Here is a 23,986-nt window from a genome sequence, read left to right on the forward strand (position 1 = left end):
TAACGGAAGTATATGCAATATTATTCAAAGCAGGATTGATACATACTCCTCTCGAAACCATCAACTGGCCAGATGGATAATAAATCACCCAAGCCGTGGAAGCAAGGTTCTGGTTATGCCTACTCACACCATCAACGGATCCTAAATATATTGAATCATCCATCAATACCTGCCAAAGAAGATCAAAAATATCGGCATCATTAAAACCGATAGGTAGATATGTACAAACATACAATATATACAAACAAGTAAGTGCTCGACCGAAGCCTAAGAAAAGTACTTCTTAAGGTAGAGCCCATTTATGGGCTCCACTAACTTGTTTGTCAATTAATTCATAAGCTCCCTTTTTAAAAACCCGCTTGACTATAAAGGGACCGTACCACATAGACTTAAACTTGCCTGCCCACAAGGTGTCTTTGTCTTAATCTTAGACCAGGACAAGGTCACCTTTAGAAAAATTTCTAGGATGGATAAGTTTATTATATTGAGATTTTACCCTCTTTTTATGGGCTTTGTTTATTGTGGCGACATCTCGACGCTGCTCATCAAGATGCTCCGAATGAATGAGGCGCTTCTTGAGACTAGAAGTCTTTGGAAGAAGTTCAACAACTAGTTTAAGGGAAGGAATTTCGCATTCAACAGGGAAGAGAGATTCCAACCCAGAAACCAGTTGAAAAGGAGTAAAGCCAGTGGTAGTCTTAACTGAAATTTGGTATGCCCAAAGTGTCGGATACAACATGATGTGCCAGTTGGATCTAGCTCTATTAATCATCCTTTACAGGATGATTTTAAGGGATTTATTCACATCTTCAACCTACCCATTTGCTTGAGGATAATATGAATATGAATGCTCCTACCAGAAATCCAACTTGAGAGTTAATTCAGACATCAGTTGATTTTGGAAATGACTTCCATCATTAGTGACAATATCTTTAGGGATACCAAACCAAGAAATAACTTGATTGAAGAAAAACAAGGTCGTTGTTTCACTGTCATTCTTAAAAGTAGGCATGGCCTCAACCCACTTCATAAAGTAGTCTACGACAACTATGACGTACTTGTGATTTCTTGCCGAAGGTAGATTACAAGTAGTAAAATCAATGCCCCACTTCGTTAAAGGACCGACAGTGATAACAGGGAAAAGTAGAGCTAGATGTGCGCTCATTTTCCAAGAATAGACTTGACAACGATGGCATCTTTTAACCGCTTTAGTCCAATCTTTGAAGATTGAAGGCCAAAAGCAATCTGCTCGTAAAATTTTTTGGGTTGTTGTAATCTTAGATAGATGACTGCCATAAGCTCCACTGTGAGAATCATTAAGAACTGACTGAGCTTCTTCCAAGGTTAAACAACGCCTAAGGATTGGAGCAACCCCGCGATGATACAATGTGTCACCTATAATAACATAATTCTTAGCAAGGTGATGCAACTTTCTATAGTCATATTTGGAAAAAGTGGGAGGGAACTTCTAAGTCTAGAGATATATAATGATATCCCCGTACCAAGGATCTTATGAATAAATAAGAAATAAGTGTTCATCAGGAAAACTTTCCTCGTGACTAATTTCTTCCTCACAAGGCAACTCTGATATCAACTCTGCAAATACTAACGATTTCTTAGATTTAGCCAACATGAATTCGAGATCGAATTCTTGCAAAATGACATTCTATCTATTGTATTTGCCCCCATTTACTTGCCTACTAAGAACAAATTGAAATGGATTGACGACTGCTAAGACAAACATTTTTCGAAGCAGAATGTAAGGCCAAAGTCACTAGACAACATGGACAGTTGCCAAAGCTAATTTCTCGATGGGAGAATAATGTAGTTCAGGACCTACCAAGCCTCGACTTAGATAGTAGATTACATGCTCACATAAGGCATCATATTCCTGAACTAGAACCATACCAATGGTTGATTCTTCTGCAGCAAGATACGAGAGGAAATCTCTGCTATAATCCGGTAGAATCAACAATGGAGCAGAGTTTAATGCTTTTTTCAAAGCATCAAAAGATCATTGCGTGAAATCATCCCATAAAAACATGACCCCTTTCTTAAGCAAATGAATAAATCCTTTTGTGATCTCGGCATAATTGGCTATAAATCTCCTCAATAAATTTGCTTTTCCTTGGAGACTTTGAAGTTGATGTATGGAAGATGGGGGAGGCAACTGAAGTATTGCCTCAACCTTGAAGGGATCAACACGAATCCCCTCTGTTGACATGATGAATCCTAACAACCGACCGGATGTGACTGCGAAAACACACTTATTTGAATTCATCTGGATTTTATAAAAACAACACCGCTCAAAAATCAACCGAAGGTGCTTAGGATAGTCAATTCTCTCTTGAGAATGAGCATCTAAATCATCCAGATATGCTTTGATAACATGCTTGATGTTGTGAAAAGCATAAGACATGGCCCACTGAAAAGTGGCTCTAGTCCTTTTTAGGCCAAAAGGCATATTTTTGTATGCAAATGTACCCCAAGGACAAATAAAGGTTGTCTTGTGCTAATTTTCTGGATGGATAGTAATTTGATTGTAACCAGAGAATCCATCCATGAATGAAAAAATTTCATTACCCACACATTCATCAATAATTTGATCAATAAAAGGCATGGGGTAATTGTCTTTCAAACAAGCCTTATTTAGGTCCCTAAAGTCAATACATACTCGAATCGTTCCTTGTTTTTTATCTACGGGGACTGGATTAGAGACCCACTCAGTTAGAGGAACGGGGTATATGAAACCCGCCTTTAGCAACTTTTCGACTTTAGCTTTGATAGCTACTGCTTTTCTAGGATTAACCGATCAAATTTTTTGATGAATAGGTTTAGCATTTTTGTATGTCTTGATCTCATGCTAGACAATAGATGGATCTATTACGAGCATTTCCTCATAAGACCAAGAGAACACATCACGAAACTCTTTGAAGAGATTGGTATAAGTTTGAATTTCTTCAGGGGAACAGTCAGCCCCAATGAAGACATTTTTTATTACGTCTCTAATTCCTAGAGATGTTCATTAGTACAGTTTGTGAGATAATAGACATGTTACCTTCGGCAGAAAATTGTGATGGGGCTAAAGGGTTTAAAACTGTATGAACATGACTAGTACAAGGGCTGGACAAAATTGACTCAATTTCTTGCAAATGAGGGAGGAAATATGAACGATGATGTAGATCATCCCATGGTCTATCAACACCCATCATTGCTTCTAGGATTGCTTCCTTAGATGGTAAGATTGTATCTAAGCAATCCTGAGCCGAAGCTGAATCGAGGGTCCAGTCCAGAGCCACATATCCATCTAACTCCTCTGGTGAGAAAGGAGTAGGCCAAGAGTCTGTAGAGTTAACAATAGACTGATAAGCAATTTTTGCTGCAAACATAGGACATGTCATTACATCTACCTGCCCTCCATCTAATGTGGTGTTAGACGAAGGTAAAGGCCAAGGGTCCGAGAAATAATGAGTTTGAAAGAAATCTCTTCGAGAAGGTCCCTTGGAGGATGAAACAACATTGATTCTAGCTATAGGAGAAGGAAGATAAAAAATACCCATTAAAGAAGAGTACATCCCAACTCCTAAATTCTCTACAAGTTGCCTAGGATTGTCCACTAATAGAACAGTAGAATCAGAAGATGGGTGGGAATCACCTGGAGAATAGTCCATCTGATCAACGTTTAAAATCCTCCCCTCATGAGGAGAACAAAGGATGCAAAATAATGATGAAACTATGGCATCCATCTCGTAAATCCAATTCCTACCTAAGAGGAGGTTGTAATCTAGATTCGCATCGACTATTTCTACCTCAATATTTACCACCTTTCCCCCAACACAGATGGGAAAGGCTGGAATAATCCCATGCGGCCTATGAGAATGTCCATCAAATGCCATCAATAGAGTTGGCGAAGGAATAACTTGAGGTGATCCAATGGCCTTCCAACATGACATGGACATCACACATGTGGAAGCTCCCTCATCAATAACGGTTCGAAAGATGTTGGTCTTTTGATATGTAGACTTTATCTGAAAAGCCATATGATGGGGGAGTCTCTTTTTGACGTTTGACATATCAAAAGTAAGCACAAGAGAATTTTTTGGATCTACTGCTCCGATTGCCAAGAGTAATGCACTCCTTTGAGCGGGGCACAACTGGAGTACCTCTAACACTGACATAGCACAAGGAATTTGAGCCAGATTTCTACAATCAAGTAGTTCTGGGCTGCCCTAGCATTAGGGTTAATGGTCGAGTGCTTTGCGGAGCCTTTCGGCATCCGAGGTATAGACTCAATAGAGGGCCTATCAATATGGAGCAGCTTTGAGGCATCGAAAGCAGAATTTTCCTTAGATGATTCTAATTCACTGTAATCATGTGATCATGTAGCGGTATCGATATGAGAGCTCATCATGTAGACATTTTATGAATTATCTCCTTCCTGGTTGCCCCCCATAGGGGTACCAGTACTAGAGTTCACGCCAGCAAGTAATTGTTTCCCTTGGGGAAAAGGGTTAGTGAGGACAATGTGGTAGCTAGAGGACCCCTGCTACAATAATAAGCATTGAGCATCTTGGATCTTAGGGTAGAGATGAGTCAAATGATCCCCATTGCATAACTTGCATGCAAATTTTTCTTTTTTCTTGTACTCTTTCCTACCCCCTCCGACATCATTGTCGGGTTTGTTTGCATTGCCCTTCCTATCCTGCCTATTTTTCCTACCTTGTCCTTTCTTCTTCCCATTAGATTGTTGGTTTCCTTTGGGGTTAGAAGTTTGGATGATGTTTATAGACATCGATTGGGAAGGTGTAGATATAGATGGTGATGCCTTCATAGAAGAAGAAGTTTGTAAAGACAACTATTGCAATTGATTTGGCATGTTAGTTGTGTTGGCATTAATTGATCCGACTAGCCCGTCGACATGGGGACCTAGCTTCAGTTTGGCTAGATCCACCTTGGATCTAAGAGTGTCAAGTAGAAATTTTTGAAGAACCACATACTGAGAATATATAAGTTCCAACTGCTGGGCTTTGAAAATAGCCTGCTCTTCAGTGAAAACACCAGAGAGGGACACGTCCTTAGAGATATCAGGCTGTAATGATTTACAAAACCATTCAAGAAGGAATTATTGTGGAATATCGGCTTTAATGAGCCTCTTCCTTCTCCTCCATTCCTGGATATGATCTGAAATGTGAGTTGCTTGGTCCTATTGGAAATTATCCAAAAGCGCAGTTCCAACATCATATCAAATAGGAAATTGAAAATGGTTCAAAAAGATAGTAGCCAAATCACTGAAAGAAGTGAAGGTGACCCCCAGCAAGTCTATGTACCACTTCGCCACATTTCCAGTTAGGGTACATTGAAATAATCTCAACCTGATTGAATCATCTATCAGGGAGTTGGATGAACACCATAAGTGGAAAGTGGTTACGTGGTCACCTGGATTTTCACTAGTCTTCCCCTCAAATTTTGGTATATCTAAGGGAAATTTGGTTGGGACCGGAGGCCAAATCGGGTCATACCTAATTGGATCATTAGTAAATTTAGAGAGATTTGGAAATTTTAACGTTGCTAGAAAAGGGAGTCGTGCTAGACCCCGAGGATTCCACCCGGTGTGGGCGAAACTCCCAACATTCTGAAAAGAATGGCCTAGATTTGTGAAGGTGTCAGGTTGCCTTAAGTAGCTCATAGACACAACTGAACCATAAGGAGCTCCTTGTGGTCCAGAAAAAACCAGAGTTTGACCAACTCCTGCCAAAAAACCTCTGTAACTAGTAAAGTTGCCCCCTAGAGAAGTGTTAAAAGGAGCAGAGAGCCCTTGATAAGGGTTCCATGCATTAGCATAGGGAGAAATTTTTTGGAAAGAACTGATAAAAGAATATGGCATATTCCCTTGTTGGTCGAAATAAGATTGATTCCCGACTCCTAACCCACTAACCACAGGGTTTGTCCAACTTTGAAATGGATTATAACTTTGACCCATAGAGGAAAAAGGCATTGATCCCAAAGTTGGATCAGAATGTGGTATATGGCCACCCATAAATGGGAAACCCTGAAAATAAGCTGATCCACTTGCCATGGATGTTGAGGTAGCTTATGGAATACTTAAAGGAACCAAAGGAATTGCATTGCTAGGCATCCCAAAAGGGAAAAAGCCAATGCCATAGGCAACAACTTGATAACTTCCACTCAAAGATGGAATGGAAGTAGAACCAAATATAGCAGTGCTAGGAGTAATGGAAGGTATAGAAATGGTTCCTCCTCCTTGTACAGATACAGGAGTTTTCATACTCGTAGCGCTTGTCGTGGATGCCATGGTTCCAACAGTGGTCATCGAAGGAAAAGATCGATATAAACCTAGGCTCGAAGGGCTGTTGGTCGGAGTCCCGACGTATAATAAAACGTCTAGATAATCAGGAGGATGAGGAAAATTAGGAGCCCCAATAGACTCAGAAAGCTCTTCAACCTCAATATTGTCTTCTGAATGGAAGAGGACTCGAGAAAGAACTAGAGTGTTCCTCTCCAACTCTCTACTTGTACCAGGTCTATCTTGTGAACCAATAACTCCAACATCAACCATCCAGCCATAAGAAGGAAATCTTCAACATTGGGACAGACATTAACAGTATCCCAATCTCCGACCCCCTGGCCTTCAAACCATCTTGGATAGTACCATTCCCTAGGGTTGACACCCGTACTCCATAACCAAATTAACCCCATGTAGGAGAGGAAAATCTCATAGCAGATTGACATCGAAGAGGTTGTAGTGGGACTCAAGTTCTTCTTCCAGACTATCGACGCCAGACAATTCCCTTGACCCAAACCCCCCCCCCCCCCCCCCCCCCCCCCCCCCCGCTCCAGCTAGTTGCCCCCATGCAGAACCCATAAAGCAAACCAGAGACAGAGGAGCATGATGGAGGGGAGGAAAAAATAGTTTACGTACCTAATTGCTTTCGTTTGAAGCTAATGGAACCTCCGTCACCTCTGGAGATGTTGCACTAAGCCATTTACAAAGTCCCCTTGACACAAATGTTGGACCACACTTACTTGGCCATGGAGACTACCAACACCATTCCCACTATAATCACCACTAGCTAAAAAACTTCTCGCAAACCTCTGCCACCTTTCTTTGTGGTGGTAGTCTTATGCATGCAAATGACCACCGCACCCATCACCTCGAGCGTGTGGGGGGTTGTGGTGTTGTACCTTAGTGTACTCAACATTGAAACTATCTTGACGGGGCCTTCCTCCCACTCGCACCCCGATCGGGAGAAGTAAAATATTTTTTTTACTTTTGTTAAGTATTATAATTTTTTTTTTATTTATTATTATTTTTATTATATTGATTTTATTATTTAATATTTATTTTTTAAAAATATTTCATATGATTTCTTTATTTATTTAACTTTGCAAAATTAGATTTTAACTAACTTTTGAATTTAAAATATTTCTTAATTATTTTATATAGTGAGAAAGCCTATTAAATTGTTAAATCAAAAGTGTGAATACCCATTATTAACTACTATTTGCAAACTATTATTAAAAAAATAACACCATTTAAAATTATCTTATAATAATTCAAAAAAATCTAACTGTTAACTTTACATATATTGACATTATATCTTTATATTTTTAAATCTATATTTTATGATGAACAAAATATCTATTAATTAAGTCACCTTATTTTTAAATTTAAAAAAAAAAATCAAAAAATAAATAAATTATATAATTGATTTGTGCAACTTAAAAAAAATACACCAACAAAACACTCACTACTTTAAAGAAAAACAAACAAACAAAAAAACAAAAAAAAACACACTCCCTCCATCATGAAATCATGGAAAACAAATCCGCCTTAACAAACCACATGGTCACATGGAAAAATAGTAATCCCGATGATATTACAACAATAAATGGATGGGAATTTCCATTAACTGCAATCCGCCGGCAGTTACTGCCTACAGGCAACCGATTGGCAATTCCTATTTCGCACCCTATAGGAATTTTAATGCGGCCTGACATGGGCCGGTATAAGGCGATACAACACGCCGCTAGGTGATGAGAGAGAAAAAAAATAGCGACGTGTTGTATATACCAGCTCCATGTCAGGCCTCATTAAAATTTCTATAAGGTGCGAAATAGGAATTGCCCAACCGATTGCCCTAGCTGACATGGTTCAGCCATGAGAATACAACGACAACCACACGTTACGTGACACAGTCACACGACACTTGTTAATATCTTGGGAGATAGAGGCACATGACATTGGTTGTCAAGAGGAACCTCCCCTTAAAAGAATGTTTGTGTGATAAGACAATTTAAACAATTATATCATTAAAAATAATGGGACATTGTAAAAATTTTATGATTATATACCGTATATTGTTAATTTTTAGAAATTAATATTAAACTTTTTTTAGAAACGGTAAATTATTTTTAAATTTCGATTTCTAATTTTTGATGGGTAGATAACTATAATTAATTTTATGTAAATCAAATTTTCAAAATTTAAAATTGTTTAAAAAAAATCTTTTTTCTCGTAAATTAATATTTTCTTTTCTAAATTTATGGATATTTCTATAATTAATATTTTATTTTCCAAAAAAAAATTATCTTTATTTTTTAAGATTTATTTTTTATATTAGATATTTTATCACATATTAATTCTTTGTCCCACACATGATATTTCATATTAATTTGATTTTTTTATATAGAAATTCTATCATAGTTTATTTATTTGTACGTAAAATATGATTAATATAAATTTAAAGTTAAATAAATAACTTGTTACAATAATTAGTTTTAAAAAAAATATTACATTATTTAATATAAAGGCACTGGGCATTGTAATTTCTCCTCCTTATTTGGTCTTATTAGTTAAAAGATGGAATAAAATGTGCACAAGCACATTTCAATAAACTTTTTATTTTTGTGGTCTCATAAGTTAAAGATGGAATAAAATGTACACAAGAGCATTTCAATAAATGCTTAACTTTTGTAACAAACCATGATGTTGCGGCTAATATTTCATCCAAAATTATCTATGCCCGTGTCTCTATTTTGCTCAAGATTATCTAGTCTATTACTTTAGTTACTCACTTCAGTGTATTCAAATGTGTTTCACTTTTAGATTTATGAATATGTTCAAACATTCAATAATTGTTATTGATTATTTTTTGCATAAGAGGCGGGTACTAAGCAACAATTGTACATATTACACTTGTTTATAATGTTTTCATGTTTATATATATATATTATTTTTTGCAGAAGAGGCCGGTACTAAGCAACAATTGTGCATATTACACTTGTTTATAATGTTTTCATGTATATATATATATATATATATATATATATATATATATAATTTTTTGCAGAAGAGACAGGTACTAAGCAACAATTGTGCATATTACACTTGTTTATAATGTTTTCATGTTATATATATATATATATATATATATATATATTATTTTTTGCATAAAAAACCAGTACTAAGCAACAATTGTGCATATTATACTTGTTTATAATTTTGTTATTAGGCAACTTGCAATTTAAAAAAAATAAATCTTTCACACTAAGATAAAGTTCAACCGAAGACTTATTATTGGTGTGGCTAGTGTCATTTTTAAATGAGATAATAGCAACAATTATCTAACTTGTTGTGCATCTGTTAATGAGCAACAACTTTATATAGACATTGTTAGATCTCACAACCAATTAATGGGCAACAATTGTATATGAACATTGTTAAATCGAATAACAAATGTAATCACTTAAATCCACACATCAAGCTAGATAATTGTTATCCAATAAACATTACTCCGCTGAAATCTAACACCTATAAACACCTGTCCACACATTACTAATTAATTATAATATTACTCATTAATATTTTACCATTCATTAATTTAAAATAATCTTTATCCATTTTAAACAAAGAGAAAACAAATTTAAAAGATACAAAGTTTACTTCCCAGACAACAGCCACGATACAAACATGATCTGTGGTCATCCGAACCAAACCGGAGAAACCAAATTTGAAGATATAAATGTTACTTCCCAGACCATGAGCATGATACAAATATTATCTGTGATCATCTTAAAGATACAAATATCATCTGTGATCATCCGAACCAAACCAGAGAAACCAGATTTAAATGATACAAATTTTACTTGCCAGACCATCTCTACGATACTAATATGATTTGGGGTCATCCAAACCAGAGAAATCAAATTTAAAAGTTACAAATTTACAAATATGATCTGTGATCATTCGAACCAAACCAGAGAAACTTTACTACAGATGAAGCTGGGCTCAGAATTTGGATGGACCATGGTTGAAAAGTAGTATTAAATTGAAGGCCAGCTGCGACGGCCTGTCATGCAATGCTCAGCCACGTCTTTGACCACGCGCTTCACCAGCGCTGCTTCATAGCTGCAATGCTCAGAGTTTATAAAAATCATCAAAATACAAAAACAAAAGCAGAAACCGATAAATATATAATATCAGCGCAGAGTTTACAAAAATCAACAACATCCAAAACTGAAGTAGAAACCGATAAATATATAGGAACAGGGAAGAGTGAGTTATTTACCCATTGAAATCTTCTTGAAGTGACTAGCTAGAGAAATGACAGAGCTGGAAAAGCGCGACCTTCCATTGGTGGATTTCCTGTGCGCTGTATCTCCCACTCATCTTATGCTCTTGGAATGCTTCGGCAAATGGGCTCCCACATTGGTCCAACAGTCGAACTTGCGCCCGAGTGACGTAATAAAACAAAGGAACGATGATGGATGACTCGTTTGCCTGCCTCTGCAGAACTAAGCTTGGAAGGAGAGTTGGGAATCAACCAATGAGAGCTAGGTGCAACATATATGGTTTCCCCGCCCTTAACCCAAACTGTGAGCTCTGGGCATCTTGGAATGTGCATAGATTTATTTTCCACTCAATGTTTTTAGTAGTTTTCAAGTGTGATTTTTTAGAGTTTTTCGCAGATTTCTGTTCTAAATTTGGTTAAGGTTCTTGATTTGTGTTATTTAAACTGGTTTTTAAGTGTTATTGTTTGGATTTTTTGACAGATTTCTGGTCTAAATTTAGTCAAGGTCAAGTCTTGATTTTGGCAGATTTCTAGTCTAGATCTAGTAAACGTCAAATCTTGATTTGTGTTGTTTAAACTGGCTTTTTCCATTGCATATATGGATACAACACCCTCATAAACCTATTGGGCACTTCGATTGTGAAGAGTTCACTTGTCAAACTTGTGATTTCAATGAATTATGAAAGGCTTGACAATAATTGAACTCTGTGGAGGAGAGGATTACTCTTCTCAATATTACGAATCAATGAAAAAAGATTATTGGGGACATCAACAATAAATCACTGGAGTGAAATTCAACTTAACTGAACTAACTGACCCCAAGGTGGTTGGAATTAGATTCTCCAACACTCCCCCTTAATTACAATGACATAAAAATTTAATTTAGATGTATGTTGGTCTATGTGCTAGGCTTACAATTAAAATTTGGACTTCAACTATATTTTCTTTTCTTCTTCTCTTCTTCCAGATTTTGTAGCCTCTAAATTGTTTCAACTTTTTCTTCTTCCTGTACCTTTCAAAACTTAGTTTCTTCTTTTGTTGGCACATTTCTTCCATTATTCTAGGTTGCTTAACCATATCCTAGACTTCAAAAATCGACTTGTATGTGGACTGCTGCCACATGTCATCTTTTGTGTTGTGATCTTCTTCATCATTTGTTGCAACATAAGTTTATAATAAAAAAATATTTATTCACGACTCTAGTACCTGAAATTTTTATTGATGTTATCATCATCTATGATATCTTCAACATTCATTTATGCAACTTCTATGTAGACTTTATCAAGGCATGGTGTTGCAAACCATGATTTAAGGAAATTTAACTCTTCTTCATAATCGTAATGTTTACCTGGACATTGTAAATCAATGGTAAGTGCAAAAACATCTGCAAAATTACATTGGTTAGATCCTTTTGTTCTACAATGAGAGCTTTCTCTTGTTGCGCTTCTTTTCGTGTCTATGCTTTTGTCTCTGTTTTCTCTTTATGGGCTTCCTTTTTTGTCTTTGTCTCTGTCTCTTCCACTTCTTTACTGACAAGTGCTACTGCAAACAAGTTGTCTTCTCCTTGGTTTTTAGACCCAAGTGGGTTTATCTCACCAAATAACATCATGTCGATAACATGTTTTTGTTGCAACATCTGCAACCATTCATCATTAGGAAATAAGTCTTCATCAAAGTTGACATCAACAAATTGAATTGTTGGATTCACCATAACATTGGTTGCTTCAATGATAACTTCATTGTCATCAACAAGCTATGTTGTCGGATTCACCAAATTGTCATTAGCAAGCTCTATTGTTGGATTCACCAAATTTCTATCCACTTGTGGTTGTGCACAGTAGGGTGACCCCAAGGTGGTTGGAATTAGATTCTCCAACACTCCCCTTAATTACAATGACATAAAAATTTAATTTAGATGTATGTTGGTCTATGTGCTAGGCTTACAATTTAAAATTTTGACTTCAACTATATTTTCTTTTCTTCTTCTCTTCTTCCAGATTTTGTAGCCTCTAAATTGTTTCAACTTTTTCTTCTTCTGTACCTTTCAAAACTTAGTTTCTTCTTTTGTTGGCACATTTCTTCCATTATTCTAGGTTGTTTAACCATATCCTAGACTTCAAAAATCGACTTGTATGTGGACTGCTGCCACATGTCATCTTTTGTGTTGTGATCTTCTTCATCATTTGTTGCAACATAAGTTTATAATAAAAAAATATTTATTCACGACTCTAGTACCTGAATTTTTATTGATTTATCATCATCTATGATATCTTCAACATTCATTTATGCAACTTCTATGTAGACTTTATCAAGGCATGGTGTTGCAAACCATGCTTCAAGGAAATTTAACTCTTCTTCATAATCGTAATGTTTACCTGGACATTGTAAATCAATGGTAAGTGCAAAAACATCTGCAAAATTACATTGGTTAGATCCTTTTGTTCTACAATGAGAGCTTTCTCTTATTGCGCTTCTTTTCGTGTCTCTGCTTTTGTCTCTGTTTTCTCTTTATGGCTTCCTTTTTTGTCTTTGTCTCTGTCTCTTCCACTTCTTTACTGACAAGTGCTACTGCAAACAAGTTGTCTTCTCCTTGGTTTTTAGACTCAAGTGGGCTTATCTCACCAAATAACATCATGTCGATAACATGTTTTTGTTGCATCATCTGCAACCATTCATCATTAGAAATAAGTCTTCATCAAAATTGACATCAACAAATTGAATTGTTGGATTCACCATAACATTGGTTGCTTCAATGATAACTTCATTGTCATCAACAAGCTATGTTGTTGGATTCACCAAATTGTCATTAGCAAGCTCTATTGTTGGATTCACCAAATTTCTATCCACTTGTGGTTGTGCACAGTAGGGTGACCCCAAGGTGGTTGGAATTAGATTCTCACACTCCCCCTTAATTACAATGACATAAAAATTTAATTTAGATGTATGTTGGTCTATGTGCTAGGCTTACAATTTAAATTTTGACTTCAACTATATTTTCTTTTCTTCTTCTCTTCTTCCAGATTTTGTAGCCTCTAAATTGTTTCAACTTTTTCTTCTTCCTGTACCTTTCAAAACTTAGTTTCTTCTTTTGTTGGCACATTTCTTCCATTATTCTAGGTTGTTTAACCATATCCTAGACTTCAAAAATCGACTTGTATGTGGACTGCTGCCCATGTCATCTTTTGTGTTGTGATCTTCTTCATCAATTTGTTGCAACATAAGTTTATAATAAAAAAATATTTATTCACGACTCTAGTACCTGAAATTTTTATTGATGTTATCATCATCTATGATATCTTCAACATTCATTTATGCAACTTCTATGTAGACTTTATCAAGGCATGGTGTTGCAAACCATGATTTAAGGAAATTTAACTCTTCTTCAATCGTAATGTTTACCTGGACATTGTAAATCAATGGTAAGTGCAAAAACATCTGCAAAATTACATTGGTTAGATCCTTTTGTTCTACAATGAGAGCTTTCTCTTATTGCGCTTCTTTTCGTGTCTCTGCTTTTGTCTCTGTTTTCTCTTTATGGGCTTCCTTTTTTGTCTTTGTCTCTGTCTCTTCCACTTCTTTACTGACAAGTGCTACTGCAAACAAGTTGTCTTCTCCTTGGTTTTTAGACCCAAGTGGGTTTATCTCACCAAATAACATCATGTCGATAACATGTTTTTGTTGCAACATCTGCAACCATTCATCATTAGGAAATAAGTCTTCATCAAAGTTGACATCAACAAATTGAATTGTTGGATTCACCATAACATTGGTTGCTTCAATGATAACTTCATTGTCATCAACAAGCTATGTTGTCGGATTCACCAAATTGTCATTAGCAAGCTCTATTGTTGGATTCACCAAATTTCTATCCACTTGTGGTTGTGCACAGTAGGGTTCACGGGCATCTATGTGCTCCTTCCATGCTTCTTCTGTGAATTCTTCACTCATCATCCACTTGTGACTAAGAAAAATCGGATTCACCAATCTCTTCATCTTCAACTGGATTACTCCCCCTTACATGAAAACTCCTCTTAGGGTATCCCAGGCTTCCATGGTTGTCTTTGCTTTATTCATTCTAGCTATTGCTTCAACTTTCTTAGCTTCTTGGCTTTTCCCATTTGTTGAGTGTTGGTTCACTATGACTCAACAAGCAGAGAAAATTGTATACACCACAATTAACTGTAATAAAAAATGATGATGCTACCTGGCTTCCATAAACAAACGAGTCTACAAATGCTTTACAAAGACCTCTTTTCCAAAAATTTTCTACTAAAGCGACATTTTCACAAAACTTTCACAAAAATAAAACAACACCCAGAGCAAATTGAAACAATGCCTTTTTTTAAATCTCTTTTTCAAGAACATTTTGTTTAAAAAAATTCTCTTTGAAAAAAAATATACCATAAACCTTTTTTTATTTTCTTAAAACTTTTTTCCCAAATCAACACCTCCCTTTTTTTAAGGGCTTATTAAAAAAAATCACCCTTAAATTTCAAATAGTGAACCTTGCACCGTTGGAGATTATAGGAATAAAAAATTATGTGAAATTAAAATCCAATACATCTCAAATTGTGAACTTTCAACCTTTTAAAATCGTGGACATTTCCAAATAAACAGATTGGTTCATGGCAGCTAGTCCCCGCCGTGAACGTTGGTAAATATGAAGATGAAAATGTCAAGATCGAGTGCATTTATGAGGTTGGTTCAATAGCATGCAATGGTACCTCAATCCTGTGATAAATACAATGTAAAACTATGATCGTTATATTCAGTAAGACAATGATAGGTCCAACAAGAGACAATAATATATACTACAGTGACCTTGACTTCGACTTGGACAGTAACTCTGATGGCTTTGATGTATGTCATGATAATATGAGTGTGACCTATATGACAGTGGTTTGAAGACATGATAACAAGTTAGATGCATCTCTAATGTGACAGCAACATGTACAACAACCTTTGGTACATGTAAATCAGTAGCCAAAGCCAAAAAATCCTCTTGATCTTCTGCCACCAAGTAAAATGATTCTCGATGATTGGAAGAGGCTTTATTCAAACACAGAGACTAATTTTTGATAGGTTGTTCTTTTCAATTTATTGTTCAAATTTTGGTGTTTAGGTTTTTAAAGTCATCCAAAACTTTGAAATCTTTTTAAGCAACTTCGACGAATTTAAGCCATATACGACGTGTTATTCTGACCATTGAAGGTGTTTAATAAGATATGTTATTTGTAGATGTGTGGTTATTTTTTATTATTAAAATTGTTATTATTAATGTGCTATATTGAAAAAAATTTAATCAATTTTGATAAATTTAAACCATACACAATGCCTTATTGTAAGGGCTGAATGTGTTTAATTGATACATAATTTGTAAGACACTTTATGATTGTACTTTTTGTATTGAAATTAATTGACATTGCAAGAAAGTAAGGATTAATAACCAAGTTAACGAAAAAAATATAGGTGGACCTATTGAGAGGATGATAGGTTCTAATGCGATTTCAAGGAAATAACAAAAATTTCTTATCATCCGAGCAAAAGAAGAGACACTAAGCATAGGAATGAGGTCTTATTTATTAAAAGAAGAGACACTTAGATTAAGAATGAAACGTTCTTTATTAAAAGAATATATATTTATAATGAGAATGATCTTGATTATGTACTTGATTACTGTACAATTTGTTCTGACACCACCAACCTCATCTCTAGAAACCATTAGGCGTGGTGCAGACGGCAATTTATAGTTTTCAATGGCCACACATATGGTTTTGAATGTGTGGAGACTAATGATGAGTGTCAATATTGCAACAAGGATGTTGCAACCCCTGGGCTACCAACTTTACTTATCAACCCAGGGTTCGTACAAACTTGGAGGTGACAGTGCTATATGCACAAGTAGAAGTGAAGGTCCTACCTGTTGTCACTTGTTCATCTGGCAAGAGACCCCAGGGGTTCCAAGCCAGACTTTTATAGGGTCAGAAGAAACTTGATTCTTTGATAGAAGAAGAGCAAATCTATTTTAAGAGATCTACTCTACTACAGTAATGAGGAAAACAACATGTAATGTTAAATCACACCATATCCTGAGTAACCATCTAAACAACTATGCTAAACAGAATTGCTAAATCAAAACTAACCTAATGTTTCTATCTAAGTTAAATAAGTAAAGAGCATCAACCCAAACAAATGAGTAAGCGAGGAAATTAAACTAAATATCTTTTCACATTTTCGTTTTTTGGGTAAAATCAAGCATGCAAGGAGTCAAGCGGAAGAGCAAGCAAAGATTGAAATTAGTGAAAGGAGGACGTAATGATGCAGCAATGCATAGGAACTGTTGGATCATTCGGGAATAGTATTAATGGAAGATGAGCAGAAAAGATCTTATCGCAGGAGATTACGTGAGTAGATGGACGAACAATGTTAACGGGAGATGAATGGTGGAGGTCTTATCGCAAGGGTTTAAGTGAATAGATGGACAAACAGGATGAACGAAAGATGAGCGGTGGAGATCTTATCATGAAGATTAAGTGAATAGATGGATGGATCACATCAAGTCATGTGTTGGAAGAAGGGTGGAAAACGTGCAGAATAATGGAGCGGGTTTCGTAGGTGGTAAGCCGTTTCTCGCGTGCCTTCAAAATTATAAGTGGAATTCGTAAATTTTGCGCAATTAGCCTAAGTGAATGACACGTAACATGGGAAAACCACTTTTCTCACGTGCTCTTAGGTGGATATTGGCTGTCCAAGAATTCGTGTGAGATTGCGCAATAGGCGTTGGATCATGTACGATGGATCAACGATGGAGATCAGCCAAGCTAGTTGGCAATTGGGTGACGTGATAGCCGTTGGATCAGACGAGGTAGATTGATGATGGAGATTCAGAGCACCTAAAGTCAAACGTTGAAATGAATACTCATGCAATTGACGGTGATTGGCCAAGTTTGTTGTGGATCAGACGGTAAGGAGATCTACAGGTATAATCTGATTAAGACGTGATTTATTGGCTCCCACTTGAGCATTTCGTGCCAAAGGAAATGAGAATATGAGTGAGATCTATTATAGAAAAAGAGTGATTGAAGACGATAACGATGAAATGAACCAACTATTGAATCAAGACAACAAACTCCAAAGCTCATGCGATAACTAGAAATCTGAAACACAACTAATCTACTCTACACTGTTGTAATGGAAATGCAACTACTTAAGTAAATGAACGATTAAATCATGAATCTACGCTAGCATACATGTACAATAAAGAGGAGCCTCGGCTGTTAGAGTTGGGCCCTAACTGAAGAGCTTCATCCCTCTGAGTTAGCTCAGTGCTAGACCAAAACAAAATTCATTTTTGTTATTAAAACAATGGATTACATCAAAAACTGTCACAAGTCTTGCAGCTCAAAAATAGAGTAAGGTTTTACAATCAAAAGTTTGAATCCTAATGAGGTCCTAGGCCTCTCTACTTATACGTCTGAAGTCTCCAATGACTTCCTTAAAATTAGGGAGGCTCGGCTCCCAAAATCGAGATAAACTGGTGCTTTGAATTCCACTTTCTCGGCTACCTTCTAGTCCTCATGATTTGACTGGTTGCACTCCGAGCTGATGGATGAATATTCGAATGGAGGGGTAGTAAATGAGGAGGATTTCCATCCTATAATTCCTCTCCCTTGTCCCATTCGAGTTTTGACCAAGGTCTTTGCCAAATTTTTTTTCTTTTATCCTTTAATCCCGCATTAAATGCACATTAGACCACAAAGAAAAATATCCAACTCTAACTCATCTCATAAACAAAATATAATCAAAGTATGCAATAATTTGTGAGAATAGTTGGTTTGGCTAAGCTAGGAGGTGAATGAATGCCCATATAATTACCCAATGATGAGGGTCATCATCACGCCCCTACTGAAAGTGTTTCTCATCCTTTAAGCAACTTAGTCAATGTCCATGTCCTTCATGGCTCTGACAGCCTCTATGACATCCCATGCCTCTGTTGTGGTCTCTGTTTTTTGTACATAGAAGCCTACTTTCCTTTCTACCTTCTTCCCGCTGCCTTTTTTCCTCTTCTTCTTTTCTCCCTTCTAACATCCCTAGCAGTAGTGGTGGAGTAAGTTTTAGGCCTATCCAATTGACCTTAAACCTTTGCATTGATTGCTTACACATAGGTGTCCTGTTGAGTGCCTCTCTCAACCTTTGAGGGGAATGATATTCTCTTATCTTCACATTGTGTGGAAGTGTGTTCAATCTCCTTAAGCAGGCATGTATACTATCATCTACTAGCAACCTAAACATATCCTCAAATTGCGAAATTTCTTTCTCTTGGGCATCAAGATATCTTGGTGCCAGCTAAGGATCTTTTGCAATTAGATTATGGTTGTTGATTAGGGCCATGGGATTTCATTGTTCAGATCTGATGAAAAGAGGTTCATTTTGCTCTATAGCCAATTTTCGTTTCATCTCTGCAGCCCTTGACTCCTCATGGTTCATCCATGATGCCAAAGCCATTAATTGTAGATCTCCTAGCTCAGCAGTAGGATCCCAAACATTCATATCTGTGAGGGCCATCTTGTGCAAGTAAAACTCAGCCATTTTGGCCCTATCCTCTAGTGTACTTTGATCACAAAGATCAATAAACTACCTGTAGTCCTGAAATGGCATGGTGCCCCTTTGCGCTAGTGTTTTAATCTGAAATTGCAGCCATTATTCTCTGAGGTAAAGAGCATAGGATTTAGCTAGCATCATACACTAGATGGCATCCAAGGAGAGGTTGGCCATACATGCTAGTTGGTTTTCACTTTCCTGCAGCTATCCTCTCAGCCATGCATTTTCCCTCTCAATTTGATCTCTCATTATTTCTTCTCTCTCCCTTGGTGTAGATGAATCTTCAATCTCAATAGGGATTTTTGTTGATATTTGTGGCTTCCCTTGTTTGATTCTTATGCTCTTCCTTGTTCTGAAATATAGAGGGGTTTGCCTCCTTCTTCTCCTTTTTTGTTTGACTGGGGTGCTGAGAGCAGTGAGGGAAATTGTTGACTTCCTCTTAGGGGCCTCTGGAGACACCATAGGTGACTTCTCCTTGTGTTCTTCCTCTTCTGTTTCAATGGCTTCTTCCTTTGTGTTTTTCTTATCTTCTTCCTCTTGTTGTTCTTTCTCATCTCCATCAGTTTCTTCCTTTGTTTCCTCCTCTGTTTCAGTATCATCCTCCTTCTCTTCTCCCCCTTCTTCTTCTGCTTCATCATGTTCCTTTGTATTAGTTTCTTCTTCATCCATCTCATCCCCATCTAGCTTTGTATCTTCTTCTTCTTATTTTTCCTCCTCCTCACTGACAAAAGGACTAACATCATAGGTGAGGGTTTTGATGTCATCCTGTGCTGGTAATTCTCTGAAGACTGACCATTTTATAGGGATCCAGAGGTTTTGGAGGGCATCCTCAATGAGGATCCTGATCAACCCATGGTAAGCCAATCGGTGGGACTTCCCTTCCTTTACTTTTTTGCTGGAGTCTATGAGTGATTGCATCAAGAAATAGGGTATGCTGAGTCTTTGGTGAACTAGTGTTTCTACCCCAAATCTTAATTCTTCAAGCATCCTAAAATGGTAGCCATAAACAACATTGTATATACCCTCACATGAGATATATTTGATGAGTTGGTAACCTACCTCACTCCATGGGTATGGCAGACTATCCCTCCTTACTCCATTTTTATCCTCTATGGGTTCTTCACCTTCTAAAAAGAATTTCCTTTTTGCCACCTGACTGTCTGCTTTGTCTTCTTTTCTCCATGGAATTCCTAGGGGAAGTGTGGTGACCCTACTGATGATCTCTGGGGTGAGATCTATAGTGAGCCCTCTAACTATAATAGTGGCATGGATTCTGCTGTGTGGAGTGAGGGAATGAGAAAATTCTTGAGCCACCTCATCATCATACCCTGTGAATTTTTCGAAAAACCCCATCCATTGGTGTCTTATAAAGATTTCAAGCACTTGGGGTGTTGTTGTATCCTCACAGTGTTTGTGGGTTCTCTCTTATTAAACCCTCCTGTCATCTTGCTTGTGAGGCTTGAGGAGGAAATGAGAGGTTTGACACAAGAGTTTTTAAATTCAGGAGAAAACAGAGTTTCCTTGTGTATGTAATTCACCTCCCACAATTGTTATATCCACTAGTTTTTAGAGCATTTCTAGTTCATTTGCTTGCAAATGGGGATGGATTTTTAGATCCTACCTCTTTAGAAGGGTGGTTGCGGACAATTCCTGTGATATTCCCTCTTGAACCCCTCTTTGCCTATCTTGTAGACTACCTCTGTGTATCCTGTAGACTGCTCCTGTAGACTGTTTCTGTAGGAATTCCTGTGCATGCTCCTATAGAAATTCTCTTGCAGATCGATGGATCCTTGCTTCTGGTGGGTGGCTAGATTTATGAGAGCGACTTGAGTGAGGGAGTTTTGAGGAGGTGGAATGCATGAATGCATGAAAATCATGTTTTGTTTCCCACTCCTCGTAATCAACTCCCACCTCGTAGATTCGTAGTTAACCACTTCTTGTCCTACTCCCCCTCCGTCTTTGAGTTGACAACAACCACGTGTGAGAGGACACCCGGTTTTGTATGTGATGACTGAATGAAGGTGGCCAAGTTAACAAGCCACCTTTTTGCTTATAAACCAACTACCTCGTAACCTTTACAACTTTTGGTCAAATGATGCATATGAGTGAGTGAGAGGGATACTTACCTATGGTCTCGATGCCATATTGCAGTTGTCAAAGATTAGGGGTGTTGCATTTTTTATTTGTTGCATGGTTATTCTCCTTCCCCCTCTGCTATCTATTGTCTGTTGTCTGCTATCTGTTTTCTAGATCTCCTGGATCATCCTAGTGAAGACCTGTAGTTGATGATCGATATTTTATGGGATAGGATGCTATCAGATCTCTTACAGGATGTCCTATAGCTACTTATCCCTTAGAATTTCTTAATCATGTTGCTGGCTGGGGCTGTGAGGATGCTGCAATGAATGACTGTGTGTGGAGCAAGGGAATACTGGCAGAAAATGATCTCTTTTTGTTTTGAATGGTGAGTGCAGGGATGATGGTAATGGACGAGGTGAGGGGTTAGATCATGTCTAGAATGAATTTTGGGGACCTAACCAACCTACCATTCACCCTCGGATTTCTTCCTGTAGGTTTTCGATCCTATAGGAATACAGGGGATCCTGTAGAAAACACAGTCTTTGCCTAGATTGAAGCAATGAAGTGAAAAAACAATGGAATTGATGGAGGGATGCATGGTAAGGAGTGGAGGAGATGAATATATGTGAGGCAGGGTTCCATTTGGATCTTTTCTTTGCTCCTTGATTGTCTTTCTCGCTCACTTGCAAATAAAAATTATGTCTTTTTTTCTCTTTTTTTTTTTTTTTTTGAAAAACACCTAGGCTGCCTCAGAGAGGTTTTCACCCTAGATGTTTGCCCTGGGCACCTCAAGGAAGGTTTTCACCTAGGGATCTTCTTATTCTTTTTTCAAAAAAAAAATTCATCGTTGGCCCGCCTCACGAGGTTTTCAACCCAAAGATGGGACTCAGGCACCTCATGGAGGTTTTCACCTGAATCCTTATTCTTTTTTCTTTTCCTTTTTCAGTGACTTGATGAGGGAGGAGCTGGAACTTGCTCCACCATCATCATTGTCTTATTGATATTGTCAATGAACTCTTGTTTTGATAAAGGCCTCTTGTACATTTTCAATCGGTGTCCATTAACAAGAAATGGAATGGCTTCTTCATCTATAGTTCTGATTTGCACTGAACCATTATCATGGCATCTTTCCACCACATAAGGTCCGAGCCATATTGTCCTTAACTTTCCCTTGAAGTCTTTATACCTAGAATCATATAACAACGCCCAGTCTTCCTCTTGAAATTGCTTCTTAATATGTTTGTCATACCATATCTTCCTCTAGAGCTGAACTATCTCTGTATGTAGGAGGGCCTACATTCTGAATTTTCAAGCCATTCAAATGGAACAATATTTCTTTCTATGCATGAATAAGATCCAAATCTAGTTGGGCTACCATCCTCAATGTGTTATATTCAAACTCAATGGACAACAAAGCCTTTTTCCCATAGACCAACTCATAGGGTGTAAATCCAGTGGTGGTCTTCCATGTTGTATTATAGGCCTAGGTGGCCTCAACTAGTCTCTCTGCCCAATCCTTCCTACTGCTGCTCACTACCTTGGTTAAGATGCTCTCCAATGCCCTGTTGGTCACCTCCACTTGCCCATTAGCTTGTGGATGATAAGGAGTGGAGGTCCTATGCTTGATTTTGTGATGGCTGAGCAGTTCTTCAATCATGTTGGAGGTAAACTGGCTACCTTGGTCTGTGACTAGCTCTCTAGGGTACCCAAATTTGTAGAATACATTCTCCCTTAGGAACTCAACCACCTTCTCTTCTATTGCTGCCTTAATCGCCTTGGTTTCAGCCCACTTAGTCAAATAATCAATGCACACAATAATGTACTATTTTTGCTTTGAAGGAGGGTTGATAGGCCCAATGAAGTCCATGCCCCACTTGTCAAATGGCTCGAAAGTCACTTGAGGTTGTAGGGGCATTTCATCTCTTGGAGTAGGCTTTCCCATCCTCTGGCACCGATCACACTGACTAATGTACATTTTTACATTCTGATGGAGAGTGGGCCAATAATAGCCTGTTTGAAACACTTTGAATGTTGTCCTCTTTGCTGCAAAGTGAACTCCAGAAGACCCATCATGACAGGTCAGAAGGATGTCAAAAACTTCCTCTTCCTTTACACACCTTCTCAAGATTTGATCTGGGCCAAGTTTGAAAATATTTCCCTCAATCTAGGTGAAGGGGGTGATTTTCCTGAATATCTTGCTCTTTTCTTTGGAGGGCAAGTTTGGTGGGAACTGTGCTGATAGCAAATAGTTTATTATATCAACAAACCATGGGGAGGGAACTAAAATAGTAAGAAAATGCTCATCTGGTAACTGGTTATCCACCATTCCTTCTTCACACGCAGGCAAATTCATCCTAGATAGAAAGTCTGCAACAACATTTTCCTTACCAGTCTTATGAACAATAGTTAGATCAAATTGCTGTAATAAAAGCAACCATCTTATAATTATAGCATTCACATCTGGTTTGTTCATTAAATATTTGATTGCAACATGGTCAGCATGCACACAAATGTTTGTTAGCCTGTAATGTAATGCCTAAATTTTTTTAATTAATGCACAACATCCAGGAGTTCATTTTTGGTCATAGTATAATTTAGCTCATCCTTTGCCAGGTTCTTACTGATAAAATAGATAACATAGGGCAATTTCTCCTCTACCTGACCTAGGTTTCTCCTATGGCTTTGTGTGAGGCATCAACATGAATATGAAAAGG

This window comes from Pinus tabuliformis, chromosome 7 (assembly GCF_031772625.1).
Source record: "Pinus tabuliformis cultivar Carrire ecotype Pingquan chromosome 7, CPIR1, whole genome shotgun sequence".
NCBI lineage: Eukaryota > Viridiplantae > Streptophyta > Pinopsida > Pinales > Pinaceae > Pinus > Pinus tabuliformis.